This window comes from Primulina tabacum, chromosome 13 (assembly GCF_025594145.1).
Source record: "Primulina tabacum isolate GXHZ01 chromosome 13, ASM2559414v2, whole genome shotgun sequence".
In the NCBI taxonomy this organism is placed as follows: domain Eukaryota; kingdom Viridiplantae; phylum Streptophyta; class Magnoliopsida; order Lamiales; family Gesneriaceae; genus Primulina; species Primulina tabacum.
The window spans coordinates 786,836-801,207 of NC_134562.1; the positions used below are offsets into that span (position 1 = coordinate 786,836).

The following is a 14,372-nucleotide window of genomic DNA, read 5'->3' on the forward strand; positions in this document are numbered from 1 at the left end:
ATAATAGAAATATAGGGGTCCTCAATTAAAGAAAAATATGATTTATATTTTTAAACTCTACTGTATTTGTTATATGTTATCAACATTATTTTTTGGTTTTTCTTTTGAGGTAATAGTATATAATAAGTTTATTCAGAATTAGATTATTTTCCAAAAAATATAATGTAATATGCATGAATTTATTTAATCGTATTAACACTCTTGAATAAGTGCAATTGTATATTTTTATATCGATGGTTCTTAATTGTACGATTTTGTCTTACATTGATATTATTGACTTAATTAGATGAACGATTATTTTAGGCCAAAGAAGAAAGAAATCGATAAGTGATTAGGTATTTTATTATTTTATAAAACTCTATTTTGTAAATATTTCAAGTCATACGTTTCCATTGTATATTTAAAGAAATCATGTTCTTGATTATTATTAAGTGTTAATTTTAAATATTATTTAATCAAAAAATTATTATAGTTAAAAATAATAAAAATTTTACTACAAGCAAATGTGAAAATAATTTTTCAAAATTACTATTTTGAAATCTGAAAGTTACGTAATATTATTATTTAATGAATGTGAAAAGTGGTTGATATTCATTTGGACACTATTAGAATTGGCGAATTCATGTGAAAAGTGATTGATGTTCGTGTGAGATCGAGATGATTTTAATAATAATAAACTCTTATATCATCCCCTTAATTGGTTGATTTAAATTTCTTTTAATTAATGTATTGATATTAGAAATAAAAATATTTTTTTATATAAACGTAGAAAATTTATGTGATGTGCAGTGATATTATATATTCTAGTTACTACATATAAAAAGATATGTCATATAATGATAGAGAAAGTATCAAAAAATAATTTTTTAATTACTATATCCTCAATAATTAAAATGCAAAATGAAAAAGATGGTACATTTTACTAGTAAATAAATTTGATAATTCTGCACAAGCTTGTGATTAAATTAAAACAAAATACTAATGTTATTAGGTAGTAAATGGGCCTGCCAATGAGGCCCGATTACAAGTTCAAAAACTTCTTACTAAAAACCCTGAGTCCGATCTCTCCAATTTCGCTGCTTTCAAGGCTCACCATTTGGGATTGTGGAGCAAGAGTAACCTAGGGAATCCAAGGATCGAGGGCTCAATACAGGCCATTCCTGAGGTATAATCGAGAACCCAGATAAATTTCTACATCTTTTTTTCAGTTATAAGATACTGTAATAATAGCAAGGTGAATTAACGTTGATTTTATTTTATTTTTTGTTATTGGAATAAAGTAGTCCTCAATCAAGTTTTAAAAGAGTTGAATTCTGTGTTACGAGAACCATGCTAATATATGTTTTCAAATTGAAATTTTCTTATTTTACTTCAAGCTTAGATTTTTAGTTATTTTGCAATCCTAAAAGATTAATATAAGTTTGAAACTCAATTATATATAGCTGAGTCAGTTACTATGAATGCTATATTTTAAATGTTGTAATTTTGTGTTTTAAAAACAAGTTCAAGGTACTAATCAAACCACGTTTGAAAGGCTAAATGTTTTTTTTTTTTTTTTTTTGTTTTAACTTGAACATATACTTGTGCATACTACATAAATTGGGGGTTGTATACATTGGCTATTAATCAATGACAATTTTTTTTGTAAACAGACAACTTAGGATTTAGAAACAGTGATGTCCAAATATATTATAAATATAAGCTTTGGGACATAATTAAGTTATAAATATTATTATGGGATTTTTAAGAAAATTTCCCTATTTAAATTATCTTGGTCTGTGGACTTTGTGAGTTAGAGACTGACTCATAAATTATGTAATCAATTTTTCAAAGAACTGTAACCTTTGAAAGAGCATAAATCTAAACCTTTTTTTATGTCCATATTTTCTTCTTGCGATTAGAGTGACGTAATTAGTGTCCTAGGTATTAGATCAAGCCATCATATGATAAATTTCAACTATTAGGGTTTGTTTTTTGTTTAGAATTTCCCATTTTTGCAGCAATTTAAATTTGAAAGACTAAATATGAGGCCGATTCTGATGAAAGGACACGAGAGGGCCTCTAATATTTCTGAAGTACAACAGGGAGGGGGATTTGCTCTTCTCATGCGCCAAAGATCACAATCCCACTGTGTGGTTTGCTGATAATGGCGAGCGCCTCGGCACTTATCGTGGCCATAATGGGGCTGTTTGGTCCTGTGATGTATCCAGTTAGCTATTTGTCTCTCTCTACTTCTATGGATTTTACATTATGTTGTATCTTGTATGCCTTTTTCCATTTTCTTGCATGCGAGTTCACAAGGATGAGAGAGTGTGTAAGAGTGATTTGTCGCAAGTTGACTGTTTTCTGGGTTTTCAAGCTGGGTGTTATCGGATCTCGATTATGAGCCAATAGCCATTGATTGTATATGGGTTTGGAAGGAATTGTGGAGGTATTTGGCTTCTTGTTTTTTTTTTTCCGAACACATCAAAAGGCATAGAAGCACGCCAATGCAGTTTGAAGTTCAAGACATTTACAGGGAAAATTTAATGTTCTTGTTATTTGTTGAAATATACCATTATGATAACTTTTAAACTAGTTTTTTCTTGATGTGATTGAGAGTTGTGTATTCAACTGAGCATGTTTTCTCTTCTAGACTTTCATTGCCTAATCTCTGTCTTAGTAACCCCATAAGTAACTTGAGTTTATATGCTATGTACATCTTGAAATAAATGGAACATGAGAACGAGATTGAGAGGCGTTGTACTTATATTGTATTTGACGATCCACGTACTGAAATAAGGTCTATATTTCTTCTTTAGCTGGATAATATACTATATCATATGTTCAGCTAGAGATACCACACTGGTTTAAGAGAAGTTTTTGGTGTAATGTGAGACACAATTAAATATTGTTTCTATTATCTGTAGGGGATTCAACCAGGCTTGTCACTGGAAGTGCGGATCAGACTGCAAAGCTATGGGATATCCAATCAGGAACTCCATTTTTCACATTCAATTTTGATTCACCCGCTAGGTCAGTTGATTTTGCAGTTGGTGATAAACTTGCAGTTATAACGACCGATCCTTTCATGGGATTGCCATCTGCTATTCACATCAAACGAATTGCAAGAGACCCTGATGATCGTGAGTATATCTTATTCTTTTTTTTAAGGCTCAACACCTTTGGCGTTTCCAAACCAACTTTAACAGTTTATTGGTTAACCGGAAAACTTATTCTTATGCGGAAATGCAGAAACTGGCGAATCCATTCTCATTCTCAAGGGACCCACAGGAAGAATTAACAGAGCAGTTTGGGGACCTGTGAACAAGACTGTCGTTAGTGCTGGCGAAGATTCAGTAATACGGATTTGGGATTCTGAGGTTGATTTTTCCTGAAAGTGTCTGATTTATATTGGTCAAATCTGTAGTTTGTGATGGTAAATCAAAATATACTACAGAAAACTAATGCCAAGAGATCAATTCCTCTTCAAATCTTTGTTTGCTTATTGTTTACTTTCAAGGGTACTTCTTTGAATAATATGCAGCCCATTCCTTTATTCCCCATTTAAAATGCAGACAGGGAAATTACTAGAGGAATCTGACAAGTTGGATGGCCACAAAAGAGCTATTACATCCCTTTCAAAATCAGCTGATAGCTCACACTTCCTGACCGGTTCTCTGGACAAATCAGCGAAGGTATGCTAGTTTTTTTGTCTCATCTCCCTTCGATCTTTTTATCTAATGCCCCACCCCTTACACGCGCGCACACGTATATATTATTTTCAATGCTGATAACTGATTGCTACTTATTAGCTTTGGGATATGAGGACTCTGATGCTCATCAAGACCTATGTGACTGAGCGACCAGTCAACGCAGTTACGATGTCTCCACTTCTTGATCATGTAAGTGCCATAAAGTGGACCATCTAGTGCGGTCATATATTTTGGTTGTTCTTTGACTTAGATTTTTCTTGTTCTTTGTTCCTTACTCTCAGATGCAGATGAAACGTGCATGCTCTGAAATATGGCTACCTATGTGAGCTAACTGGTCTTTAAATTTCTTTTGTTTTTTTTTGTTTCATGGATTTCTTAGGTTGTCCTTGGAGGTGGTCAAGATGCATCTGCTGTCACCACCACTGATCATCGTGCTGGAAAATTTGAGGCCAAGTTTTATCACAAGGTAATATCCTTCTTTTGATGTTTGAACAAAAACATGTAAATAATGCAAATAGAGAATGAGGATGTACAGGTCTCTGATGAAATATTTGTCCTCTATTTGCATTTGTCTAGATCCTTCAAGAGGAAATCGGAGGTGTAAAAGGTCACTTTGGACCAATAAATGCACTGGCTTTTAATCCAGATGGGAAAAGGTGAGATTGAAATATTATTCCCTTTCTAATACTTCTTGTTTGAGCTCCCACTGCATGTTAATGATCTACAGGAACCTGCTTATCCCAGTCGAACAAATCCAATGTCCAGTCGCATATAAATAGTAAAATAGTGACTCTTTTTATTATTAAACATGTTATCATGATCTGTGACTTTGCATGCTCGTGATTTTATTCATTGTTATATGTTTCTTCACATGTTATCCTTCATCCCCTTTCCTTCTAGTATATCCTTTTTTCTTGATTGTCATTAGTTACAAGTAACATGGACTTCTGAGTTATGTCTGATAACTCAATACTTCAGCTGGGCAATGCCCAATGGGTGAGGCCAACCCAAAGTGGACTATTCCAAAATTAATTAGCTATGGACAAAAATAAGGAACAATCTGATATTGTTAAGCAGGTTAAGGTTTTAGCACATCTTTAGTGCAAAACAAATCTTTAGGTTTGTTATGTTTTTCTCTGCGTTTCTACTCAATATTTTCTTTAAGATCACTGCTAATAATTGATTTTACATTTATCTGGCCCTCCCAAAATATCGTCATTTTGTGCTATGTTTAATGCAATTTCTTTTCTGGCTCTTGGTCTGATTCTGTCTATAGTTTCTCAAGTGGAGGTGAAGATGGATATGTGAGATTGCACCATTTTGATCCAGATTATTTTAGCATCAAGATTTAGACGAGGCATCAGGAATTGTGTTTTTCTTTTTGTGTCATTAGATTTACTTCATATGTTGTAACGGAATTTTTTTTTTCTTTTTTTTTTCAATTTCCAAACTCCAGTTCCCTTGATATTAACATTATGCAAGATTTTCAGTTATATTTAATATCGAGTTATAGAATTGAGTTGCGATGATGGGGAATTCAATTTCCTTCATGTACTTGTGCTTATTGTTTGAGAGAAGTGAAGAGTTCATTTTGTCCTTGCTCCAAAGAATGGCATATCTGTTGCAGATATAGAATAGAGCTAGCTAGCTTCTCATGCATGCTGTTATTTGCCGTCAGTGTTGTCTGGTTGAGTTGATGGATAAATTGATTTTTGTAGAATGGATTGATTTGATATTATATATGTACTATATTATTAAACTTGATGACCATTTACTAACTCTGGTGTCGTGGTCCGTCATTTTTTTCAATGCCAATTTTACCTTTATTTGATTTAACATTAATTATTCAAGAAAAAAAGTCTATTATATAAAATTTATCATCTCTGTTATTACAATACTTAAATCACATAAAATAATCTATAATTTTATTTTAAATAATTTTAAAACTATTTACAATTTTCGTATGCACGCATTGTGTGCCAATGACTGTCATCATAACACATTTATTTAATTTGTAAGATAAGTTACATGTATATTAGTTCTTCAAAATAAACGATTTTCTAAAATTTCATCTTTTAAATCAAGAGATAACATTGTGATTAACTATCTTTATCCAAGTTTTCAATGACCTACCTCTCATTTTATTGTTTTAATTAACTTGTCAATGATATGTCGGATTGAGGTCGTGTTTGATCTCTATTTTCTTCACATGATCAAATCATGTAAGACGTTTCTTCCTAATTTTATCATTTATGAGGGCTATACATAAATAGCTTATAATAATTTCATTCCTAATTTTATCCTTGCGGGTTTTACCACGCATACGTTTTAACGTAAGCATCTCTGCTACCGCCATATTATGCATACTAGCCACCGATGTACACGCGTTGCGTGTGTCATGAATATATTGAGTTAATATATTAAACACTCATGATATTACAACAACATAACACCGAAACATTTTGTACGTGAATCATGAAAAGCAATGAATTCCAAGCTTAAATAAATTTGTCAAACTCAATTTGTTACCTTACATGATATAGGTTTTGATCAAACGCAATATCATCTCATGTGAAATAATGATAAATTTCAACGTAAAAGAAATAAACAAATAGTCAAATGATTTTCCAAAAAATATCATAATATCGTCGAACTAAAATTTATTGAATATAAAAATATCTCATTTGTCTCCTAAATTCAGCTAATAAATTGAACAAATATATGCATAAGTTAAACCCTCTCTGTTCTAGCTTATTAATAAAATATTAATTTTATCGAATCATACCCAAGTACAACATAAATGTACAAAAGAAATAGAGCAATCTATTAAAGCGTTCTATAAAAAATTGACATGACATAACAAAATGTAAACTACTGTAAGGATTTCGCTAAATACATGAAAAATAAAGTAGAAATTGAAAAAATCATTTTATTTTCCAAAAAAACCAAAATATTGTAAGTAGATTATTTCACAAAGATGAACAATACAAATTCTAGCAATAGTGGTAGAATTAAATCATTTCCGGAAGACACATGTTATGATTTGCTTAAGTTGAAATAGAAAGCAACAATTTAAGTAGATAGAACAATCGAAATAATAAGTTTGTTAATCCATGCTAAGGTCAAGTTTATTACTGTATACTAAGAATTTTAAAAACCTGTGGCGTTGGCTATTTATGGAGACTATTGATTGGATTCCTGCCTCCATCATCCGCGTTTTCCATGTATGAATCGCCAGGTTTAAATACATATGCAGCAAAGATTCAAATATGCCAGATCATTAAAAACTCTAAAAAAACACGTACCTGAGTAGTATGATTCAAGTACAAAATGGAGTAATACACCAAGATAGCTCGTCTCCACTATCCTCACATCAAGCTTTTATCAATGAGATACATCCACAATAATATCATAAATTCATTCAAATACCTTAACAATATCAAAATTTTGCCTAATTGCTTAGTCTATAACAACTAATAAAATTTCAGTTTACATGCCTTCAGAATGTTTCTCATAACTTTACCAAATCTCACCAAATTTTCATTCTTCTAATTCTGTTGAAAAGCAAACAAACTCTATCACATTTCGGTTGTTCAACGCTTAGTGAATTAATTGATTAACAATGCCAAAAATAACCCATACCAGCACACATATGCAGAGCAAAGTGGAAGCATTTTCCTCTTCGACACATACTGGTATGAAATTGATACCATTCTCATGCTTGATCAAAATCGAGTTATTCCAATTGGAAGTGCAAGACATCTCAAAGTCCAACTCATCATCTCAGAGTTATGCCAAATAAAATCATATAACTGACCTAAATTTGTCCGCAAGAACACACTTTTAATCTTGTATGCCCTATTTATTTGAGAATGCATATTATATTGGAAATTGGGTAAATATCATTCATCACTAAACCAAATTACGTGATTTCGGTGTCATTTCGATTTCGAAGAGAAGACAATTCTCTACAATTTTCATTGGAATCATATTTCCAATTTTCCAGAGTACAATGCCCATGATGATTCCATTATTTTCTTGTTTGGGAAAAAAATTTTGTTTGGGAAACGTGGGAAAGGGAGAAACATAGAGACATGGAATTTTGGAAGTTATCAAAAAATTAACATTCCCTTTGCCTTTGACACGTAGAGAAGATAATGGGGGTATATGTAGAACAAATTTTTTGGTGTGTCATGACCTACCAAATCAGTTTGTATATAAGGCCCTCAACCTTAATAAAATAGGACCGTAACTTCAAATTCTATATGTAAAAGTCGCAGTAACATGAAAAAAGACCCAATATGCTCTGTTCCTACTGCTACAGAGTATGATTACATGTTTCAGCATAAATTCAAGCCATATGCACAAATAAGCTTAGTTTCGAAACATAAATCCAACATTTACCCATATATCGTCAATAATTTCAGGTTTAAGGCCGATAAGACAGGTAAATCGATCAAAATTAAATTATTTTGTTGATTAATTCTGTCAATCATGAAGTAATGCTCCTGGTATTTTTAATTACAGCATCCGGCATTGTAATTTTATATTCTTTTTATAGAATAATCAACAAACTCCAAACATTATACTCTAACTAATATTCAATTGTTGCAACTACTGTTTTTGTAAATTCCGAAGCTCCATAAAACCTGAACACTGAGGAAGGAAGAATTTGATAAGCGAACATGTTTCAACTTACGTTCTTCGTAATGTTGCACTAAATCCGCAACTCACAATAGAAAAAACACAATCAATAACATTTCAACCAATCATCTAGAAATTTAGTGCAAGGAATTACAGAGCACGTATTATCCAGAGGATCGCAAAGAAGGTTGATTAAAAGTATGTAAATTGATCGAATTCACGCTTTGAAAACAACAACAAAAAAGTCTGTAGATATAGATTGACTCTTGCACCGCACATAACCGGATAGAATGTGAAATGCTGGTAACTTACAAAAAACCTAGACAGGGGATCGAACGTCAGCTCTCTCCCGTAGAAACGGTTAGTCAACGATTTAAATAGGGCCGAGGAGGCAATACTGATGCCGGTGAGGCAATTCCCGATGAGAATCTGCGCCATTTTATTAAATCCTTTTCTTGACATTATGGTATAGTGACCAGAATCAGTGACCCAAATAAGCCACCTGAATCCAAGAAAATCCCAATAATGCTCCAGAAGGCATATGAACCCAGAAATTATCAGACAACAAAACACCATAAACAGAAGCAGAAATCAATAAGGCAACAAAACGAAGGGAATAACTCACCCCATGCCCTTTCTTCTCGAACATCCCCGATTTCGAGAACCTGGAAACCAGGCTTCTATAATCTTTGGAAACATCAGAAACCTGGAAATCTTCCAGGTGATACCCAGTAAAGAACCTGTCAAGGTATTTTATTTCCACGCAGTACCTGGATGAAAAGCGATGAAGGCATCAGTCACGTCCTGTCCAGCCAGATTCAACAGCGGGATATCTCCGCCAGGATGCTCCTTAGCCCACTCTGTCACGTTGTAGGCTCAATTTTCAGAAAATAAAAATTGAACGATGATATGAACTTGAGTAAACACAGACATCCCGTTTAGAACAAAGAGAGACTCATATCAAACATCAACAATTAATCAAGATATTGATAGCATCTGAAGACAAAAATAAGGACATTCACATTCACCGAAAATATGCGAAACATAAATATATAAAATCAAATGAATTCGACGGTAACAAAGAGAGAGATTAACCTACCTCTCACTTGTACAGATCTCTCTCGCTATATTCCCTCTGTTAATTTTCCCGAGGAGCGAACCGAAATCGAAATGCTGTGGAGATTAAAGCGCATATATACGAAGAGGGCGAAGAATAGGAGAATCCAACGGTATTGAATGTGTTAAATTGTGTTTTCTCCTGATACGTGAACGTCAGTGATGTAAAGCTGTGATATTCAGCAAAGAGCGGACAAACTTCGAAGTCCACCATGGAAAGATCACTTGCACCATCCGCTCATCGAAAGGCAGGCAGAACTTTTATTGAAGAAGATGAGAAGGAATGTTCTGCTGAGAACTCAGAATATTATAGTGGTGGTGGTTTTAGAAATGCAAGGAAAGATCCTACTGCTCGCAGGAAGAATGGAGGTCGGAACCAACAAATCGATCGTGGATTTTTTCAAGTATAAATTGATTTTCGAGAGGGAATATTTGTGAAGGTAAACCAACAATATCTGGGAGAATGTGCAGAGTAGATGTTGGGAACGGTTTGTTGGGGACGTGGAGTTATTTTGGAAGAGATATTTCTGAGGTGAAGCAAAAGGGCAAAAGTGTCAGTAAAAACTTGGTGTCCGCAAGAGCAGTATGAGCATCTCACCTTTAATAAAATAGTAGAGATGTAGTCTTATAGTGGCCCAACACTCTGAGGCATAAAGCATAGCAGGTCGAACAATAGTTTTTGTTGGATTCAGAATTTCGGAGTTTGACAAATTGAGCTTTTGAAGATTACAGAACTGATCGAATCAATTGAATGTAATGTAACTAAAATCATGTAACTGAAGTTGCCCGAACTGATAATTAATGTGCTAAAAATCGAAGGCAACTGAACTGAGCAAAGCTAACTGAATCTGTGTAGCTAACTGGACAGGTCAGTTGAGACTGATCAGTTACACGGCCAGTCCATCTAATCGGCTATAAAGTCAGCTGATAAATCAGCTTGGAACGTCATCAGTTAAAGAGCGTAGCCAACAACCGAAAAATTGTACAAGAGCATACTGAAACTAGTAATGGGAACGTCGCATATCAGAGTGCTACGATGTACGATTTTCAGAAGAATGATGACGTGTCTAGACAGGACAAATCAACGGATATATTCATTTGAACGCATTTAATATTACTGTTGGAGAGCAAAGCCTATAAATAGCCGAGAAGTTCAGCTGAGAAGTTACGTAGTTACACAACAAGTTACCGAGTTAGCAAGAACAAAAACAAGCAAATCATTCTCAGTTACAAAAATCTCATGTTTTATCATATATATTCATAGCTTTCAGGCTATATTTTGAGCACTAGCACAAGCACTTATTGTTGTTATATTCGATCTATTTTAGATCAGTTGTGCTTAGAAAAACATATCAGTTGCGTACTGATAATATTGTAAAGATACGAAGAACTTCAGTTTGACAGTGTTTGAGTCCAAACTGAAGTGGGTTATTACAGTTGCTGTAATTAATCAAAGTCTTTTAGTGAAAATCCTATCATTGAGATAGAAGGGATGACGTAGGAGCATTTGAAGTCTCCGAACATCCATAAATCTTTGTGTTCTTTATTCTCAAGTACTCAATCTGTCTTTCAGTTTATTTCCGCACTTTACCAGTTAACTGATTGACATTGACAACAAGATTATCGAATTCAGTTTATCACCAAAATGATTAACCCATCGAAAAGATTTTAAAATCTTGTAGTGTTTATTCAATCCCCCACTTCTAAACACTTTCACTCACCCAATCGATCCTAACAAGTGGTATCAGAGCAGTGTCAATCTTGTTCCTGAATACTTTCCATATATAAATCTGATTACCATGTCTTCTTTCAATAAGATCCCCATGTTTTCCAGAGCAGAATTCGATGACTGGAAGATCAGAATGCATGCTCATTTAGATGCACATGATGATGATATGTGGTACGTCATAACTGGTGGGCCAATGAGAATATTGAAGGCAAATACAGCTGTTGCCATAACTGATGGAGCACCCCATCGCATAGAGAAACCACGAGAAGAGTGGACAGCTGAGGATAAGATGAAAGCCAACCTGGATAATGTGGTTAAAGATATTATGTACAAGACACTGGATAAGATTACATTCAGTAAGATCAAAATGTGCATAACAACAAAAGAAATCTGGGATAAACTGATTCAGTTATGCTAAGGAAATGAACAGACAAAGGAGAAAAAACTCTCAGTCGCGGTACAAAAATTTGACAATATCAAAATGAAGACTGGAGAGTCAATGAATGAGTACGACGAACGAGTTAGCAGCATTATAAATGAATTGAATGCACTTGGGAAAGTGTATTCAAACAAAGAAATTGCATTAAAGGTAGTTCGAGGTCTTCCCAAAGAATGAGATGTAAAGACGATGGCTATGAGAGAATCAAAAGACCCGAACAAGGTTGATTTACATGATTTATTTGCTGATCTCAAAGCCTATGAGTTCGAACTGCAAACGAGAGAATGAGAACCTTCAACACCAACAGTTACAGCTGCTCTAAGTGCCATCAAACTGGAATCAACTGGTTCATTTGAGAAAACTGCAGAACAACTGAGTAATGACACAATATCATTATTTGTCAAAAAATTTGGAAAATTCATGAGAAGAAATCAAGGTTTTTTCCAGCGACAATATCAGAAGAACAACTAAAAGGAAGAACCAAATTCTTGCTACAACTGTGGCAAGACAGGACATTTCATTACAGACTGTCATAAACCAAAGAAGGACAGTCGACACTCAACTGAAAAAGGAAAGAAGTCATTTGAATTCAGAAGACGAGACAAGAATGATAAAAGATCATTCCAGAAGAAACATGAAGTCCTGCTAGATGAGGAAAGCAAATCCAAATGGACAGAGACTGACAGCGAAGAGTCAGAGTCTGAGAGCTTGAGCAGCTCCAGCGATGAAGACGAAGTAAAATGCTTAATGGCGAATGATGCAAAACTGGAATCAACAAGTGAACATGTATTTGATTTCAGTTTTAGTGATTTTACACTAGAAGAACTCATTTTCACATTACATGACATGGTTAATGAGTATCACAAGCTTGCTTTGACATTTGAGAAAGCCAAAGCTAAGCAAACTGATCCCCAAAAAAACAAAGCTGAAACTGATGAGTCAGTTGAAGTGTTGAGTCTAAGAAGGGAGATTGCGAAGCAGAAAGCTGAAATGATAGAGAACCAAACCTTGATTCAGCAGTTAAAAACTGAAATTTCAAAACAAACTGATCTGATTCATGCATGGAACAAGTCATCAGTCACACCGACTGAAATGTAAGGTTTACAAAAATCAGTTACTGATAAAATTGGTTTGGGATCTAATAGCAATGATGAAACCTCTGCAAGTGATACAATGTCAAAGTTGAACGCGCACAAAGGGAAGTATATTAACTTTGTGAAATCACCTTTGGTACGTGAATTCTCAGAACCATGTAAACCTATTGTACCACCGATTGAAAACAAGAACAAGGCTAAACGGTATGGAGTTGGATATAGCCCTGAGAGTTCAACTGATTCGTGAAGTTGATCACCTAAACGGTTCAACTACAAAAATCAGTACTCAAAGAATGAGTATTATAATTATTACAACTGTAAGTCAGTTCAGAAGAGATATCGGAGGAACAATTAGTTGAAAAAGGTTAAAAATTATATTGTTTCATCCACACACAACATACCTAATACACACAAGCCAGAGAAAATAATTTGGAACACAACGACTCAAAAGTCAGTCAGACTGATCCAAGTCTGGATTCCTAAAGGACTAGTGGGTACCAAAATTATTCATTGTGTGTGATTGCAGGTGACAGGTACATCAAAGAAAGAATCAATTTGGTACTTGGATAGTTGATGCTCGCGACACATGACAGAGGTACTCCGGTCCAAACATCAGTTTTGGAGACAACTCTAAAGGTAGAACTACGGGTAAGGGTAAGCTTATTCATGTTAACATTATTATTAATGATGTCTTACTTGTTGATAATTTGAAGTATAACTTGATTAGCATCAATCAATTATGCGATAATAATTTTTCAGTTCAGTTCAACAAATACACGTGCACAGTTAAAAACTCAAATGATGACATCATTATAACCGAAAATCGTTGTGGTAACACCTACAAGCTGAGTTAGACTAATCAACCTAATGCACCAGTTTGTTTTGTAGCTTCTAAAAACTTGTTGTGGCATAAAAGGTTGAACCACTTAAATTTAAAATTCATCGCTCATCTAAGTAATCATGATCTTGTAACTGGTCTGCCTAAAATTGATTTTTCAAAAGATAAAATTTGTTCAGCATGTCAGTTTGGTAAACAAGTAAGATCTTCTTTAGAAAACAATGGTAGTAAATCTTCCTCCAGGTGCTTAAAACTGTTACATATGGATCTTTTTGGTCCTATACTAGTCATGAGTTTATGGAGAGTGAAATACACATTGGTAATCGTTGATTATTTTTCAATATTTACTTGGGTTATTTTTCTCAAAACTGGAGCTGTCAAAGAAGCCAACTGAAAGCATCAACTAATCAACCAAATTGAACCGGTTCCACTGATGCATCATAGAACAGTCTAACTGAATGACCAGCTGATAGGTAGTTCAACAGAAGACCTTCAGAAGTCCAGCCAGCTGATGAAGAGTTCAACAGATGAAGATCCCAGCTGACCAGTTCGACTGAAGCAGTGAAATCAGTTCAGCTAACGAGTCAACTGATCTCATCTCACCAGAACAAGACCAATTCAACTGATCAGTTCAGAATATCAGTTAGGAGCAATCAGTTGCGAAACACGACAGTCAACATTAATGGAATGCAGCTATGCACAAAGGTACAAAAGCAATTGTCCAGTCAAAGGACAATAATGGATGTTGCATCAGAGTTTAAAGACAAAGTGTTCCAGAAGAGTTGTCGGAAAAGTCGAGACACATATTTCAAGGAAC

The 14,372-nt window shown here is 34.2% G+C and overlaps 1 long non-coding RNA gene and 1 pseudogene across 1 annotated transcript; one reads left to right on the plus strand and one right to left on the minus strand.

Moving 5' to 3' along the window:
• The first annotated feature begins 2,024 nt into the window (after positions 1 to 2,024).
• LOC142523255 (eukaryotic translation initiation factor 3 subunit I-like) lies at positions 2,025 to 5,210 on the plus strand (annotated as a pseudogene).
• A 2,715-nt stretch (positions 5,211 to 7,925) lies between these two features.
• Positions 7,926 to 9,942, minus strand: LOC142523310 (uncharacterized). The gene is made up of 3 exons (XR_012814620.1): positions 9,439 to 9,942; positions 8,965 to 9,199; positions 7,926 to 8,841 (listed from the first exon to the last, which is right to left on the minus strand). It is a non-coding gene; the product is annotated as an uncharacterized LOC142523310 (long non-coding RNA).
• Positions 9,943 to 14,372: the final 4,430 nt, after the last annotated feature.